At 45.2% G+C, this 17,116-nt stretch overlaps 1 protein-coding gene across 6 annotated transcripts in view; it reads left to right on the top strand.

The window, feature by feature from the left end:
- The window catches only part of LPP (LIM domain containing preferred translocation partner in lipoma), a 320,606-nt gene that overhangs the window by 13,411 nt on the left and 290,079 nt on the right, over window positions 1–17,116 (top strand). For 3 of the 6 annotated variants that reach the window (XM_030456339.1, XM_030456336.1, XM_030456338.1), the window contains exon 2: window positions 9,397–9,501. The exons of 1 other annotated variant lie outside the window; for it this stretch is intronic. The gene's annotated coding sequence lies outside the window, so the exon portion shown is untranslated. Of the gene's footprint in view, window positions 1–9,396; window positions 9,502–10,088; window positions 10,139–13,402; window positions 13,507–17,116 lie in introns of all 6 variants that reach the window. 2 more of the 6 variants (XM_030456340.1, XM_030456337.1) reach the window with 2 other exon arrangements.

Genomic DNA, 17,116 nt, shown 5'->3' with positions numbered 1-17,116 from the left:
ATGCACTGCTGTGTGGTCAGTCTGGGTGGGTGTTGACTTGTGCATGGCCACTGCTGTCTGAGACATTGCAGTTGCTCATAAAAGTTCTCATTTTACTCAGTGTTTCCTTCTTGGGTGGTGACCAGGCAGGTGGCTTGACCTCTTGTGACAGGTATTCTGTCTTCCTCTTTCCTTTCCTCCTTCTTACTTCCTGACTGTAGTCACTAAAGTTTCTTGAGCCTAGCTGATGGCTGATATGGAGCTGGTCTTAGTTGCTTGCATGTTGGATATTGACTTCCTTGATGTTGTGCCAAATAAGTCTGAAAATACGTTCTGGTAAGATCTTTGTCTCAAGCTTCTGCAGTTCCCCTCTTTTTCCCCTGTCACAGAGTAAAAAAAAAACAAAACAAAAACCAACAAAAAACACTTGGCTTGATTACATAAATGCTGGCTTCAAGGCTGGTGACAAAATTCCCTCTGACAAACTCAGTATGGCAAGGTAGGAGCAGGTGAGGACAGGTGTGATGGTGGTGTTATGCTGTTAGATGCTCCTGTGAATCACACCATCGAGGTGGAAGAAGGTTGAAGGTACTTTTCTTGGTCTCAAGTGTTTTGTGCCTTCTGTGTGATGTTGTACCCACACACAGTAGCTAATGTTTCAAATAGGCATGAATTCTCCCAAAACATAATGCTCATGTGCAGCAGGGTGGAGGATGCCATAAGGCAGACTCTTTGCAAGAACCCAGAAAATTAGTAGCCAAGAAAACTTTGTACTGAGAAACCACTAGGTAGATGGGAAGAAGCATGTGAACTCCCTGTAAATACTGATGAGGTCCAGTAAGGGTGCTGAGGATGTTTAATCATTAGCTTTGCTTTTTTGGAAATCGAAAGCCTCTTTCTTTCCCCTGAAAAACAGGTATGCAAAGTGAACTGTATCATACTGGCCCAGGGGTGCTGTTTTATAGTAACTGTTGATGCTACCCAAATACCAAAGCAAATGCAGAGCAAGTCCAGCATATGTTCCTTTCCAGGATGAGATGAAATGGCACACAGGGGATAAAGACTTGCTCATTTTTAAGGATGGAAAACTTTTAAGGAGAGGAAAGATGTGAAAATGCTTGCACTTATTGTGCTGAAAGAAGTTATGTGATGAAACACAGCCCCCTTTTACAGGCAATTAATTAAGCTCATGTGAGGGGAAAATAATTCACAGAATTCTTTTATAAGTCTGTACAGCTCCTTCAAGGTGATAGAGAAATGTCTAAGTTCTGCTGTTTTCCCTTTACTGAAGCCCAAGCTCCAGCTGGGAGGATGGGAGCACATATGGGGTCCAGTGCCTGGCAAACAGGATGAGTTCTTGTGTCCTCTGTCCCCTTCACCCTCACCTCAGGGAGGAAAAAGTCCCTCCCTGACATGCAGGGGAATAGTCCTGGAGCTGTGTGTAGTCCTGCAGGCATATTCTCAGGTTGCTGTGCTGAGATAGATGGACATTTGACAGCTACACTGCAGGATGGACTGTGCTGTCTTGCCCATGGTCCTGCCCAGCCAGGGGATTAAGATGGCCTTTCCTTTCCCTTGCAGTGCTGATGCGTGTTCTGTGGAGACTTCTCTGACCCCTTTTTTCTAGTTATTAGTGCCAGGTTGAGGCTTGCACACCCCAGGGGTGTTGACAATGATCTCCCAGTGTCCTTTGGGGGAGAAGATGGACAACAGCTTAGTCTGTGGTGGAGGTCTGGTGGCTCTGAGTGAAGGTGACAGCATGCATGTGGTGGCATGGGGCACCCTTGCCATCATCCCTCTCCATCCCAGCCTGGGAGCAGGGGCTCTGAGGTGGCAGAGCAGTTTCCCTGTCACAGGGAAGAAAAGCATTAAGCATGGCCTGAAACACTACCTCAGCTTTTTTTTTTTTTTTCTGCTTTTTTTAAAAATTCCTCTTGTGATAAGGGCCAAATTCAGTGAGAAGCCTGGCTTCCAGCTGAAGTTGGGGTAATTTAGGAACTATACCAGCTTTTAAATGTATTTTTGGTATGTCTCAGTCAGCATCTATGATGAAAGTAATGGCACTTTCTTGTTCAGCAAGTGGACATATCCACAGGCGTTTGTCGTCCTCCTACTTTTGCAATGTAGTAAGAGCAGTTATTGGAGCTCATCAGAATCCCTCCAGAATATTTTATCTGCATTTATTTTAAATGGTTCCTTTCTCAAAAGAGTTTTCTGCAGGAAGCGTCAGCTTGCAACTCAGTTCTTGTTTTGGAAAGTATGCTTAGGGTTTTTTTATTTTTCTATTTGTGATGGTAGCAGCATTTGCTTAAAACAAAAATGCTTTAATGAAAAATGGCCAGTGGTAGTGAGGCTGCTCCAGTCTATGCTGAATTCCATGTTAACCTGGGTGTCTGCCTGGCTTTGAAGGAATGTAATTCCTTGGCCTCTCAGTCCACCTGTTTTGAAGGAAAAGCAGCTACTGAGAGAAATTTTTTTCTGCCTATTTTATTTATATTTTTTTTAATACAGGTGTTTGAGGCTCTTCGTTGCTCATATGACTGAAGGTATTTGTTCCAAGGCTGGGGCAGTTTGCTATTAAGGTATAAAAATGAAAGATAGCTAATGCTTGGTCATTCTTGCAGATGAGGGGATAGAGGAGACACAACCATTTCTAAACCAGTGAGATTTAGTGGCTGGTTGGGCTTTTTAAAAACATAATAATGGATTATAACACTTTCAAAAGTACTAAGACTGACAGAGTAGGCACAGGAGTGGGGAACCCAGTTAGGTGCCAGGTATTTGTTCCTATTTTCAATTTGTCTGGCCAAAACTTGATAAAAAAGAAGCATGGAACACAAAGGCTCTGTAGTCACATAGTTTTTAAATTTTAAGTTTCATTTACAAATGGTGTTAAAAGTGATAAGAGAGCCTGCCACAGTGCCAACAGATTTGTTGTGGTGATAGCCAAGCAAACCTTGGAGAAGGTGATCTTTGCCTTTAAATTTTGGTCATTTAAAACCAAAATGGTTAAAAGAGCATAGTCCTGTATAATAGAACTTCATTTTTAAGCCCTTAGGCTTGAACGAACTTGCACATAAAGGACATCTCTGTCCTAGGAAATTTCATCCTAAAGGTGGGCTGTTGTAGAGACCCTGAGCTGGGAGTGGGAGAGGCAGGTGCCTTCCTGACCCCTGTGCCTTGGGGCACAGCACTTTTCCTCTGTTCCTTTGTGCTCTTGGTCACTGCTGGTCTGTTTCTTGACCAAGCATCTTAAGATGCAGGAAGCATTTTAGGGCAGTGTTCTGCCAGTGCTATCTGGTGAGGATGGCTGTTCCTCAGGGGGTGGGGGAAAAATGACTTTTTTTGTTCAGAATTGTAAAACATTATCCATTATTTGAAACTTGGGCTCTGTGGGGCTCTGATACTTCTTGAGAACTTGAAAGGGAAGTCATTAACCTTCTTTTATCAAGAAGATGGGGTGCATTCAGGTGAGAAAGTGAAACTGCCTCCCTCTTGCTTGAGATCTCTTCAGCCTTGGTGAAAGACAGACAACAAATGTCAGGGGGGGAAAGAAGAAGAAACAAAATAAAGAAAAACCACAAACAAACAAACAAACAAAATCAATGAGGGTGTTTTGAAAATCTTCCACTTCCAGTAGACTGAGTGTGAATAGCATGAGGCTGGTAGTCTGTGCTTAAAAAGGCAGGATCCAATCCTGGTGTCGATTACAGGCACGTAAATTGCAGGCAGTGATGCTGGCAGCGATGGGAAGCTGCTGAAAAGTTGCTCCAGCATGGGACCTGGCATAGATGTGCTGATGACTTTTGTTCCTTAGCCACTTTTCTTTTCTATCCATCTTTGTGCATTTAAAGAAATGGGTGTGATGTGGCTGGTCCTGTTCATGGGTTGGTCCCCAGCTGTTGCCCAGTGACTCCAGCTTTGAGAGCCAGCAGGGTGTCTCCTGGCTGCTGGGGTGCTGTAGGTGGGACTGTCTTGATGTTTTCTTGGCTAATGCTGAAAACTGCTCTGCCTCAAATGTTGGTGGAAAGTGTTTTTTGGTTTTTTTTTTTTTTTATTTGGCTTTCTTTTGTTGTTGTTTGTTTGTTTCTTTTTTGTTTGTTGCTTTGTTTTTTCTTTTCTGTTTTTTTTGTTTGTTTGTTTGTTTTATGATACCGCAGTCTTCATCTGGGAAAGCTGGATGCCGTCACCTCAGTGCAAGCTGGATCCCGTCCCTCTGGCACTGCCATGCCACTGGAGTGGTCTCTCCTTCTTCCTTCTATTCTCCTGCTCATTTTTTTCCCCCTCTTGTTTTCATCTCATTTTATGAAACCTGGGACAAACTTGAAAATCTAGTGTAATAGCAAAAATAAAAACAAGTCCCCTGACCTGGGAGCCAGGTCTGCCATTGCTGCAGGAGCCCAGGGCTCCCATGAGGCAGTGCTTTAACATCAGGCTCTGCACCATGCAGGGGCTGTCAGGGATTTTACTCTTTTATGTGAACTAATTTTTGCCATCAGAGCTGATGGTCCATGCTGTGGCCAGCATCAGCCTTCCTGTAGTGTGATGGCTGGACCGGGAGTTCGGAAGTGACAAGTCCCATTATGGCCAATTTTTACACATGGGGTTGCGGCAGATTTAAAAGCAGCTCTGTGCTGAGCAGGGGTGTGATAAAGGAGGGGTGTGTGCTTCCTTGCAGAGTTGCTGCTTTGCACCAGGACAGGATCTGGCCTCCCAGAAGGCCGCAGTGGGGTGTGTTAGCTGTGGCTGTTTGTATCGAAGACTGAGCAGGTGCTGCTGCTGGCAGCAGAGCGGAGGAAACGTGTCTCCAGCATTTGTTGTTTTGTGTGATCTTTTTATTAGATAACTTCAGCAGTTTACTGTTGAATCAAGCAGTTGAATTTTGATAAAGGAAACCTGGGAAATATAGATGCAAACAAAGCTGTTAGGGTCATATCCTGCAGGCATCAGTGTCCAGGGATAGTAAGATCAGTCCGTGTCCCTGGGCGGTTGTGTTCAGATGTAAAGCTACCAATACACATAAGCTGAATTTTAAGCTGGAGTTGGACTTAGAGTTGAGGTTTGCATATGAAGGCTCTGATTTTCCAGGATGTGGAGACCTCAGATGGCTCCCGCGGCACTGGCAGTGGCCAGAACCAGCTGATCTCCCACAGCAGAGGAGATAATGTAAGATTTCTGAGTTTGGGGACTTCGGCAAGCAAATAACAAATTTGACACATTACAGAAAAGACATAAAAATACATATGTCAGAGCAGGGCACACTTTTAAGTTTTTAATTTAAAATGAAAAGGTCAGATGGAATAGGGCTGTCATCTGGGGACCTGTATGTGGAGCTGCCAATTATACACAAGGGGACCCATGTCAGGTTTGCTGATGGCTGACTTGCTGGGAGTTTGTCTGCTCTTAAAAATTCATGACTGAAATGGTTAAAATGACAATTTTCCTTGTGGCAGTCAGGTTGAGCCATCTGCTCCACACGGGAACGAAGGATCCCAACACAAGGGTGCTTTATCCCAATTTAACTGTTGTTCATGCTTGGGCTTCTACAAGTACAGCCATACAAATGTAAAAAAAGTAAACATTAAAGCAAAATAATTAAGCTCTGAATATTGGTAATGATTTCAAGTGTGAAGTAGATTTAAAATCGAATGCAACTTTTAAACAGTCAGAAAAACAGACGCTGTTCAGCCAGGCTGTTATGTGAGAAGTGTAATTAGCACTTGCTGAAATTATTTTCACAGGTAAGATTTTCTTTTAAATGGTTTGGGGAGTTTGGTTACTTCAGTATCTAAATGACCACTAAAAGTTATGGTACAGGCACCTATTCTTCTGAATGCACTGGCTGCCTTTCTAAGACACTTGGAATTCTTGCAGAGGTTTTAAAAATGTCCATTTCTGAAAAATCTGAACAATATAAGAAAACTCAAACTATAACAGTGAGTGATGTTTAAATTCAGGCATTGTATACTACTGTTTTTTAGATTTAAATCTGCTAGCAGGGAGCCTTGCTTTCTATAATCATGTTAAATTTCTGCTTTTTTCTTTTCCTTGAGAAATGTTGATTCTTACTGTCAATGAGACAGTGTCAGTATTATCAGACCATTTCTGATCATCCCATCTTCATGGATTTTAGAGCTTGTAAATCTCAGCTTTTCATTTTATTTTTCTTTTATCTTGACACGGTTTTTTTTAAACTTCTAATCACATTTTTGACCTTTTATGACCTGTACCTTTAACTAGCTAGAAAAAACCAAAGAGACTCTTCTGTGAAAGATGTGTTCTTTTGATAAATTTGTGTTCTAATAGTATGTTCCCAGACTCTAGTTAAGGCTTTGACTATGAGAGTTTACTACTGGTATTTGGGAGTTTGCTTTAAATTGCTTTGAAATGATTAATTCCCTGGTGAAACTGGGCATTAAAATAAGTGGTCTGTATTGTGCTAAGCATAAAAATAAAGATGCAGATGTGCATGAGTAGGTGTATACAGGCTCTGAAGTCTTGGCTGGTATAGCTGGTGATCTAGAGGCACAAGAGTCGAACAGAGTTACACCAGATGGGAGTTTGACAGTGTAAAGCTGTCTTACCAAAGAGTGTTTCCTGCTGTTATCTCTACCTGTGATAGAAAGCTGGGATTTCTTGTTGCAAGATGAAAATCAGAATTAGCTGTGCACAGATCACTGAGCATCTGTTGTGGTGGCTCTGAACTAAGAGGACCTCAGTTTTGTAGAGCTAAAAGCCTGCTTGTTACTATTTCTGTTGTAAAAAGCACCTGCATAGTCCCTCTGAACATGGTTGGGGGATGTTTGAAACGTAGAGATGGCTCCTTAGGGATATCTTTGCATGCATTTCTCTGGGGACTTCAGTGGAGGAGAGACTTGGGCTCAAATCAATGTGCAGTCATTCGTCTTTCCCTACCTGAGCTAAAATGGGAACAAGCATGACTGCAAGGGGCAAACCCTTTCTTGGAACTTGTTGTCTCTCAAGATATGTATCTCTTAACTGCATCTCCAGCAGAGCTGACATGGTTAAGGCATTGCTTTGTGAAGCCTCTGTGTGCAAGGCTCTTGGGGGTGCTTCCTGCTGAGGGATGTGTACTGGCAACTGGGGAGAGGGACTTTGGGAAGAGGAGCTCTGATGACCTTGGAGTTTGAGGGCCTCAAGTCTCAAAGTGCTCCCTGATGAGAAGTGCTTGTTGAGGTCCTGTGTTGAAGAGTTCTGCTTTGGTGGTAGCATCATGATTTTATGGCTTGTGATGCAGCAGATAGGCAGCTCTTCAGGTACATTAGGTCTGTCTGTTCTCTGCATCTGTGTTCTGGCTGTTCCTGTCCTCAAAAACCCAGACTTACTTTTTTAGCTTTCTGCTAAAGAAATTGGATCACAAATGGAGAAGTCTGACAGACCTTCTCAGGTAGATATGGCTGTGGCTGGTCAGGCTGTTGCTGTCCTGCCCAGCTGTGGATGTGTGGCCAGGAGGGATTGTGTGCCTTGGCATCAGTGGGTTGCTGCCTCTCTGGGGCCATGCTGTGCCCTCCTTGCTGCTGAGGAGGGTGTTTTCACAGCAGGTTTCAGCTGGGTGATCTGGGGAGAGCACACGGGATCCCACTCACTTTACTGCAGGAACCCTCATCACAAGGTGACAAGGTGACAGGAACAGCCAGTGTGAACAATAAAGCCAGGCAGATGCTGTTCAACCAGCCAAGTCTACTGGGTCTTATAACTGATCTTGTAAACACTTCTTGAGTTAAACCTGGTGAATGACAAGCCTCAGCCAAGAACTTTTAAACATAGGTGGGGTCCCAAGAAATACTGTCTTACCTGGAGCTCCCAGAGGTTCTGTTGTGGGTTGAATTTAAATGATGTTGGAACCAGAGGGGAATGTTCTTGTCTTCTTGCAGACAAGACTAAGGGGCATTTTGCCAAGAGCCTGTGGGAAGGACCTAAATTTTATATAACTCTACATCATTTTAAAATGAAGAGTAAACATGCACAACCATAATATTTGCTTGTACTTGTCTCCTCCTTGATGGATGGAGAGAAATTGCTATTTGGCTGAGTGCACCAGCAATAAAACCCTGCAGTTACTCATCTTTATCCCAAGCCTGCAGTGAGTAGAAGGAGGCCACTGTGGACTCTGCTTGAATTTGTCCTCATCACACCTCAGGGGAGCACCAAGGGTCCTGGGCACTTCTATACCTTCTCTGCCCATCCCTGTGGAGAATCAGGGATGGATGCCACTGCAGGGACTGGAACTGAGCTGGGAATTGCCTCCTGGATCAGGGTGTGCACCTCAGCACACTCCTGTGGTGTTGAGGTAATGAAGAACTACCACCTCTTGGGAGAGGCAAGAGTCCTGACACTCTCCTTGCTGTTGTAGCATCAAGCATCACACAGGGGACACAGGGTGCTGGCAGGAGCAGGAAGCCATCCTGCTGAGTGGCAAGGAGAAGGGACCAGGACTGCGTGACACCAGCACTCTTGCATTTTGCTGCATCTAGGTTGTGGACTTGTGGGTTCACATGCAGCCTTGTGATCAGCACATGCACAACAAACATGAATATTCCTATCATTACAGCAGCAAATAGCAGTAACTTTCTCTGCTGAGCAGTGATGACAAGGCAAGCCTTTGCTTATCATGAGCAGAGATAGGGCTGTCAGGGTGACCAGGATGTGGCTGTGATGGGATGCCAGCTGTGGGCAGGAAGGAGTGTGCTATTTAGATGCTGCCTGTCTCTGTGGGATGCACCCAGCAGTGTGTCCTGGGATGCCACATATGAGGGGGTAGTTGTGTGGCTTGGCTGTCCCCTCTGCTCTCCCTTCTTCTTCTGCAGAGGGGAAAAATGGCATCAAGTTGATCACTTCAAGTCTGCAGCTATACGGAATTGTGAGAGAGTCTCTGGTGGGAACTGGGTAAAGCTTCTCAGAGACAAGGGTATGCTGAGGTGAAGGATAGGGTGTACTGGATGGCGTTGTGGCTCTGCTCATGGTAGTGGAAAGCCCTGTGAACATCAAAGTGAATTAAATGATGCCTTCCAGCTCCTTGTCATGCCAAAAGTCAGAAGGATGAGTTATGGATTCACCGTTCTCTTTTTTTATGCCTTATTTTACATCTCCTTTTCCTTCCCCCTTCTTAGGGATGTTGAGGGCAGTAAAGGAGCTGTGGCTTGAGGAGGTGCAAGTTGTTGGCCAAGCTGTGGCAGCTGATAGCCAGTGCTGGTAAATGGCCCAGTTCATGATGGTGATGCTTGCTTTTAAGGGGTGCTGAAAAGAGTCCGGGAGTATGGAGACTTCTGCCTAAGAAAGCTGGGAAGGAAAATACTGCATTTCCTAGAAGCTGTGTGGGTTAAGCTGCAAGTTTTAGAGATGAGATGTCAGAAGGCCCATCCAGCATGTATCACATGGGTATCTTTTTCTTCACAGGACTGGGAAAGATACCCAAAGCTGTGACTCTAACAGAGCCCTGCGTGTCTTGAAAAGGCCCCATTGAGTTTGTCCCATCAGCAAGGTTGTGCAGCGTGAGAACTGGTATGTAAACACATTTCACAGACATGAGGGGCAACTTTTCAGAAGGATCTTGGGCTCTACTGACACTGGCACCCTGTTCATGGCTCTGAAAAAACCCAGTCCTCTCCTAACGGAGTGTGTGTGAGAGGGGTGGGATCACTGGAAAATACGAGACAAAGTGGTGGTTCCCTGGTGGTTCCCTGGTGGTTCTTGCATCCAGAAAATTTGGTGGGGCTCAGCAGCAAGAAGCTATGAAGAGCATTCAGAATTCAACCTAAACTACAGCACTGAGGCTTTAGACATGCTGTGTTGAGCAGTGTGTTTTGTGACAGCATGCAGGGATAGGTCATGTGGGGGTAAATGACAAATGCATGCACAAGAAATGCACGTGTGTACAGATATATATATACACACATATGCTGTACAAACCTAGGCACGTGGAAACAAAAATGCTCAATGCATATATAGTATATACTATATGGTGGCATATAAGAGCTTGGGGATGTATATACCAAATGTCTGCATATACTATATATGGCAATAAAAGAATGCATATGCATTCATGTTCTCTTTTTTTCTTTTTCTGTCTCTTATGTCTCTCTGTGGAGCTGTTGCAAAACTACCAGATTCAGCCTCCTGGGGAGCCTTTCTGGCTAAGGTTTTACAAGCCAGCACCTGCTTAGCCTGCCTGGCTTATTTCTATATTTATTCCTCTGTACCCAGTTTTTGCCTTTGCCTGCAAAGTGAAGCTGTCACGAACATTTGTGATAACTTGTGGTTGCACAGAACTTCAGCTTGCAAGTCCCAAGTATTCTTTTGTGCATGTTGGGGGGAGGAGGGATTTGCGTCTGTAGTTGTGCATGTATGCATATGAGCATCCCTGGTCCTTGCTGTCTGCATTTTGGCATTTCTCTGCATTAGCCTGCCTGTAATGCTGCCCTTTGTTACCTTTGTCATGCCAGCTGTGCTCTCTGCCCCTTTGGTGTTTTTTTGTTTGTTTTTTAATCAATCAAATATTCTGAGTGATCCTGGTTATGTCATGTAATCTAAATGAAAGTAGGCATACCTGACCCAGTGGACTTGATTTCATTCCCAGGCCCCCAGGCTTTTGCTTTACAACACTGGCGACTGGCAAGGAGGGAAATTTACGCCATGTAGTGGAGAGCTCCTGGTTAGGCTGTGGTTAGACATGGATGTGTCCATACCTCTCATTTCTCTCCTCTGTGTCACTTGGGATGGAAGGAACTCTAAAGCAGATGCCAGCTCATGCTTAAGTGCCACTGTCTGAAATGGGGACAGTAGAAAGGGAAAGTGTATAATGCCATTTCAACTGCGAAACTGGTGGGAGATCCTAGTACTGTCCTGGGGAAGATGAAGATGGGGGTATATCTGCATCGTGGGTCTCCTGTCAGCAAATGTGGCTCAAAGGAGATGCATGCTTGTTCTTGGTCCGATGGGTACAACTTGTGCTTATTGAAAAGCAGCCCTGGGCTGTCTGCCAGGAGCTGGAAACTAGCTTGTCCTCATGTGCTTAGGCCCCTGAGCTCCTAGCCCCTCTAACTACTTATATTAGTTTCTGGCACAGGAGTCCCTCTAAGGTCATGAAGCCATTAGTGGCAGGTTTCAACCCCAGGAGCCATAAGATTTTCTCTGCCTGACCCCTGCACAAAGGCAGAGGCAGCCTGTGTTCCTCTGGGTTTTGTTTTCCTGTCCAACTGCTGTGCCACTGCAGCCTGCATTCCTCTCCAGCTCAGTAAGCCCTTTGCCTCTCAAGCTGACACAGCTAATATTTCCCTTGTTGGCAGGGAAGGCAAGTCAGTGGCATTTAAATGTTCAGAAGAACCTTGATCTGTTCATGCTGGGGGACCCCAGAGTAGTAAGGGCTGGTTCAGATCTGGGATGTGGTTTCTGCTGTTCCAGGTGTTCCCCCTCTGTGCTTCTGTTCTCTTCCTTGGCTTACATGATTCCCTACTTTTCTTCCTTGGCTTACGTTATTCCCTACTTCATCCTGCTATCTGTCCTTGTAAAAACAATAACTTGAGAATTGTTTTCTTCCAGGGGCTGGCAAATTGATTCAGAGTTTGTAAAGCTTGCACCTACCTTACTCTTACGTTGGTTTTGAAGCATCTTCTCCCCATGGTCACTACAATGCTCAGAATGTCTTCCATTTCTCACCATAGAAAATCCATGGTGACCTAGCTGCCAGATGGGGTGCATAACTCTGGAGGAGGTTTTAGTGGGTTTTTAGAAAAATAATCGATTAGCTGCCCACTGAGACCTAGTCCCAGCTTGCATTGCATTGACATTGTTCTGGTGAATCACTCAGTGACACTTGGATGACTGGGTCTTTGAAGCCGCCTATAGGACTACCAGTGTGGTGGCCATGTGCTGATGCTGCCTGGCAAGGTTCATTTTTTGCAGTGGTCATGACAGATCACTAGGTTAAATGCAGTTCTTATTCTAAAGGCAGAAAGCTTTGTTCCCTTCTAATGCAAAGGTTTACATGTTTTCTGTCACCTGGGATGTTGAGTGGCTGAGCTTGTGCTGCTGTGGGCCCCTGACCTCTGCCTTGTTACTGGAGATAATTGTACAGGCTCTCTCATGGCAGGGTTTCAGCTCGTCCTTGAAGCCTGTGCTTCAGTACCAGTGAAAGCCAGATGTAATGTCACTGCATTACAGTTTGTTTTGGCCATACATGGGCAGAGTCTGCTCTGGAATTCCTTTCCTATAAATTCAATAGAATTTTGTGGGTGGTGCTGGGGAATCACTCTGGTCTGGTTGGATTGCCTGGGCAGCCTGTTCCACTTGAAAACGTCCTGATTTGCACATTCCTGGGAGGCTGCCTGCTCCTGGAGCCCATGGCTGCTGCTAGCAGGAGTCTGTTGTCCCATGCTGGCAAATGTTTTCACCTCCCTGCTGCCTGCAGGTCATAGTGCATAGAGGAGCAGTGGCATAGGTATATTGCTCCTGTGTGCAGGCAGACTCTACAGGGACAGCTGTGCCTTCTAACCATACCTGTTTGGCCTCTTAAGTTTGCTGTATAGGCTCAAGCATTGCCCTCTCAGTGGGAGAGGCTGGGTGCTCTGCTGTAACCACCTGTCACAGGCCTGTGCCACAGGATGCTGCAGTGTGTGACCCAGCAGGGATCAAGTGGTGCTGCCATCCTGGGGAGATCCTGCCTTGTCCAAGCAGCATGTTTGGTTTTTTTTCACAAAACAGTATTTTTTGATTATGCTTTAGTTTTGGTTTTTGTTGTAAACCAAAATAAAATGCATGCTTTTTGCAAATCACCAGCTAGATGCCCTAGCCAGGGAATCTTTCCCTGTCCCAGGTGAGCAGGGACCTTGCAGCAGGGCCTCTCTAATAGGACTGATGACTGAGCTTTCCTTTCTCTGGCACCAGTCTGGTGTCAATATAAACATAGCCTGACTTCGCCTGTTTGCCCTCAAAGAGCCCTCCAAATATTAGTTCTGGGAGGTTTTCTGCTGGTGAGTTGAGGGATAAGAGGTTGAGGGGAGATGGCTCCTGAAGTGGCCCTCATTGCATCTTCCTGTGCATCCCTGGGAAGGGTCAGAGATGCAGTGTCACCAATGATCCAGGAGCCTCCAAAGCACAGTCCTGACTCAAGAGAGCAATGTGTGGCCCTGTGCTCTGGTTCTGTGTGGATCAGCAACAGCAATGTGTTCAGCTAGGGCTCCAGAGGGGCAAGTCATCCCCATGCCAAAGCCAGGGAGAGAAGGGTGATTTTTTTTTTTTTTCTTTTGACATCCTTTGGAGTTTTGATCTCCATATTTGGAAATGTTTACCCATTGCTCTGATCTATGGCAAGGGAGGGGAGGTGACTCAGGGTCTGGTGGAAACAGGACTTGAATTCCTGTAGTAAGGATTTTTTTTTATTCCCCCCCCTTTCTTGTTTTGGAAGCTTGTTGTGGTCAGTTTTCAGTTCTCTCTTGCTCCTGGACCTTGTTCCAAATTTGATCTGCTCGAGAGGGAAGCCTGTTAGCAAAGGAGCTTGTCTGGATGCTGGTAAGTGCATCATTACTGCTTTAGCAAGCAACTTGGGATTTTTTGTTTTGTTTAGTCGGATGGATTGCATCAAAGTGTGTGTGTTGCTTGTGGAGGCAGGCATGTGGATCTCCAGTCAACAGCAAGGGACCCAATGAAACCTTCTGTATCAGGGAAAGTTGGCTTACTGGATTGGTCTCACAGGCAAAATGTTTCTTCAGGCCTAGATATAAAGATAATGTAAGCCAGATCTCTTTCACTCACACTTCTCCTTTTAGCTTCACTGGTTAATGCAGCAAGGCAGCAGAGCACTGTAGAGTTAAATGAGAATATATCCGTGTGGTCAGTGAGTAAAATATAGCCTAAGTATGATTTCTGTCTCCTAGGCAAGAGTACGTATTAAAAAGGGTTCATAACATATGAGGATATTTCTCTCAAATGTTAAAGTTTAACTGTTTTGTTAGGGACTTGAAGAAGTTTAGAGGGCTGTAACTGGATGAAGGTTCAGTGTCTATTTTTTCCCGATATTCTTTACATTTCCTAAGTGTGAAGTTTTTAATCTGTCTGGTATTGCAGATGGCTGCTCTTTTTTTTTTTTTTTTTTTTTTTTTTTTTTTTTTTTTTTTTTTTTCCCCCCCACCATCTTTTTGGGTCCCTCACTCTTCCCTTCTCTTTCCTGAAAGGAAGCTCTAGTTCATCCAGATGATCAGGGGAAAGGGGGGAACCTGGGAGATGCTCTGCTTCCTGTTTTATTCATGGCAGCTAAAACCATGCTGGCAAATCTGGAGTAGAGATCCACCATCCCACATTCCTCTTGTCATTTGGAGCATGTAACCCACATAGAGTGCTTTTACTGCTCCTCTGGGGGTTGTGTAGCAGCTGGTCCTGTGCCTCGGACAGAAAGCACTGCACTTTGTCCTTTTGCTTGGGAAGGGGTGTTGGTGAAAAGTTCTTCATATTTTGTACTGCTGGTTAGTGATATCTATATCCTCTCAGCTAGCTGGTATTTTTAGGCTGATTCAAGCCAGTTGTTATACGTTTCCTGTTTTAAATTTAAGACCTTACTTGATTGTCTTTTGTCCCTTTAAATAGTGATTAATACTCTGTGTGAGGTTTGCTATTTCAGGGCTGTGGGCTTGCTGCAGGTTCTTGAGATATGAAACTGTCTTGGATTGCTCTGGGCAGGGAAAGATACTTGGCTTAGTTTGCAGGAGGATGGGAGGTGAGCTGGAAAGCACTCAGCCCCAAGAGGCTATGAAGGGACTGCTGGAACCTGTTCCTACAGATGGGATGTTTGGGGAGTTTGTAGACTTTAGCTGCATTTTAATCCTTGTTTCAGCAACCTATTGGGATTACTGCAACTCCTTGGGGTCAGGGTCCCATTTGTCTGGCCTTGATACTGGTGCAAAGGAAAGAACTGCTGTGCTAAAGAGTGTACAGCCTGAATGGACAGTGTAGGTGATGGGTTGGAATACAGGGTGCCAGGGAGGTGTATGGAGCTGGTGCAGCTTGTGAAGCCTCTGCCTAGTGACTCACCAAAGGAGCCACCCATCCTCTCTTGTGTGTGGTGGTGCAAAGCCAGAAGGGCAGTGAGCTGGTGGTCTGTGTTGCTCCTCGTGTGCTATGTGTTGCCTTTGCACATGTGGCTCCATGTAATTTGTGATGCCTCCTCCCTTTGCAGAACTTCCCTCACTTGGTCATGCCCTGGATCAGCCCCTGCTTCTGGTGGCACTTGAATGTGGCGTGTCCAGGCTTTACCAGCTACTTGTGGCTGAGCTTGGTGTTCTGGGGATGGCATGGCAGGACTGGAAATGGTGATGTTCTGTTCCCCTCGCAGTTCCCCCCTTTTCTGCTTGCCAGAACAAGCTGATTGTTGGAAGACAAGGATGAGCAGTGCCTGGGTGCCACAACCTGGGGCTTTGAGCAGTGAGGTTCTGGCACACTACGGGAAGCACATTGGGGCTGTTATTCTTCACATGCTGATCCTTCCCTCTGCAACATCTCATCGCTGCAAGGATGTGACGAGAGCTGGATGGACTCTAAAGGATAAGCTCCCCGTGTGTCTGCCCAGGGCTCTCCATCTGGTATTTCTCTAGGACCTGGGCAGATCCAGTGATCACTGATGCTAACCGGGACCCACAGAGGATTTTCTTCTGCTCCACCAACAGAGCCATTAAGGACTGACCTGTAAATTAATACAGCTGTCTAAAGATTTATCTTCCTCCAGCCCAGCACCCTGTAAGCACTTGGCTTTGAGAAGCCTTCCAGGCTGCTGGATACGAGTGTGATCAGAGTTCTATGCCTGCCTTTCTTAAGCTTCTCTCAGTCACTTCTAATGATGTATTAAATGCAGAGGATTTGCTTTAGCTCCTATGTAAGGAAGACTGGTTTGCAGCCATCCTTTGTCTCTGCTGTTATACTGATCAATCCAGGACTGGCACTGCACATAAGGTGGTGGAATGGTGACACCATCACTGTGTGAGTTGGGTCAGGGGATTTAGTGTGCACTAAAGGCTCAGTGTATGCCTGGCACAGCATGTAGCTAGCACATGAGGGCATGGAAGGGGTGAAGGAGAGATGATCTAATACTGTGCATTTCTATAGGCAAAGGTTTCAGCACCCTTAAGCATTAAATCATGCCCGCAGGCTGAGGAGAGCTGTGTTGTCCTGATACGTGGGTGTAGAAACTGAGGCACCGTATGGCAGATTTGGAAAAGGTGCAAATCTCCAAATTTCACGTTCATGCTCAACTCTTGCAGACAGGCAGGTGCTTTGCAGCCTCAGGCTAACTGGTGTTGTGAAACCCATCTCTTTTACTCTAATAAAATCATACTTTTCTGAGCACTAAATATTTCTGTATCATTTGCTCAAAGGTAAACCAAGTCATATCAAGTCATTCATAAAGCTGATACATGTTGCTAGTGTGTGACATGATCCCAACACATATTGTTACTTCAGACATTTCCAGATGGCACCATACCTGATCATGCTGCTGCTCCTTCCTAGGATTTTAGCAGAGTGTAGGCTTTTAGGAAATGTCTGTTGTTATTAACTTTATAATACACATTCCTGTGTAACAGCTGTTGCAAGCATCAGGAGGTCTCACTCGAAGCCTAGTTCTTCAGTCATCTTTGTGCTCCTGTGAACTAGGTATTTGCATTTGGGATGAGATCTTTCAAATGAGAAATGAGAAAAACTTGTTTGTCTCCAGTGAGCATCTGTGTTCAAGAACCATGCCCTGGAGAAGGAAACATGTTGCTCTTGTTGCTTTACCATTGTCTTCTAATAGTTAACTGTGCTCATTGCTTGACATGGTGAGGATGACCATGTTTTCAAGAAACATCAGGTTTAGGAAGTCTGGCTGCCTGTGGTGGGGAGGAGAGAAGTTGTGCTGTGGTGTCTCACACGCCTACTGTGAAAATATCTCAGGGATGAGTTCCAGTAAAACTGCCCATTTTTGACAGCCATGTTCCTCCTTCTTCCTTGTTCTTCAGGTAAATCCCTTGTCAACTCTGTTAGCTGTTCCCCTTTTCTCCCTGAAAAGTCATATTCATCCCTTGAAATTAAGGAAGAGACAGTAGGAGGGAATAAATGGATGCTAAGAAGTAGAAAACAATCAATTAAATAGTAC

The sequence above is a fragment of the Calypte anna genome, chromosome 9, assembly GCF_003957555.1.
Source record: "Calypte anna isolate BGI_N300 chromosome 9, bCalAnn1_v1.p, whole genome shotgun sequence".
Lineage (NCBI taxonomy): Eukaryota > Metazoa > Chordata > Aves > Apodiformes > Trochilidae > Calypte > Calypte anna.
Note: the sequence above shows the minus strand (reverse complement) of the source record. Positions and strands in the feature narration are given on the sequence as shown.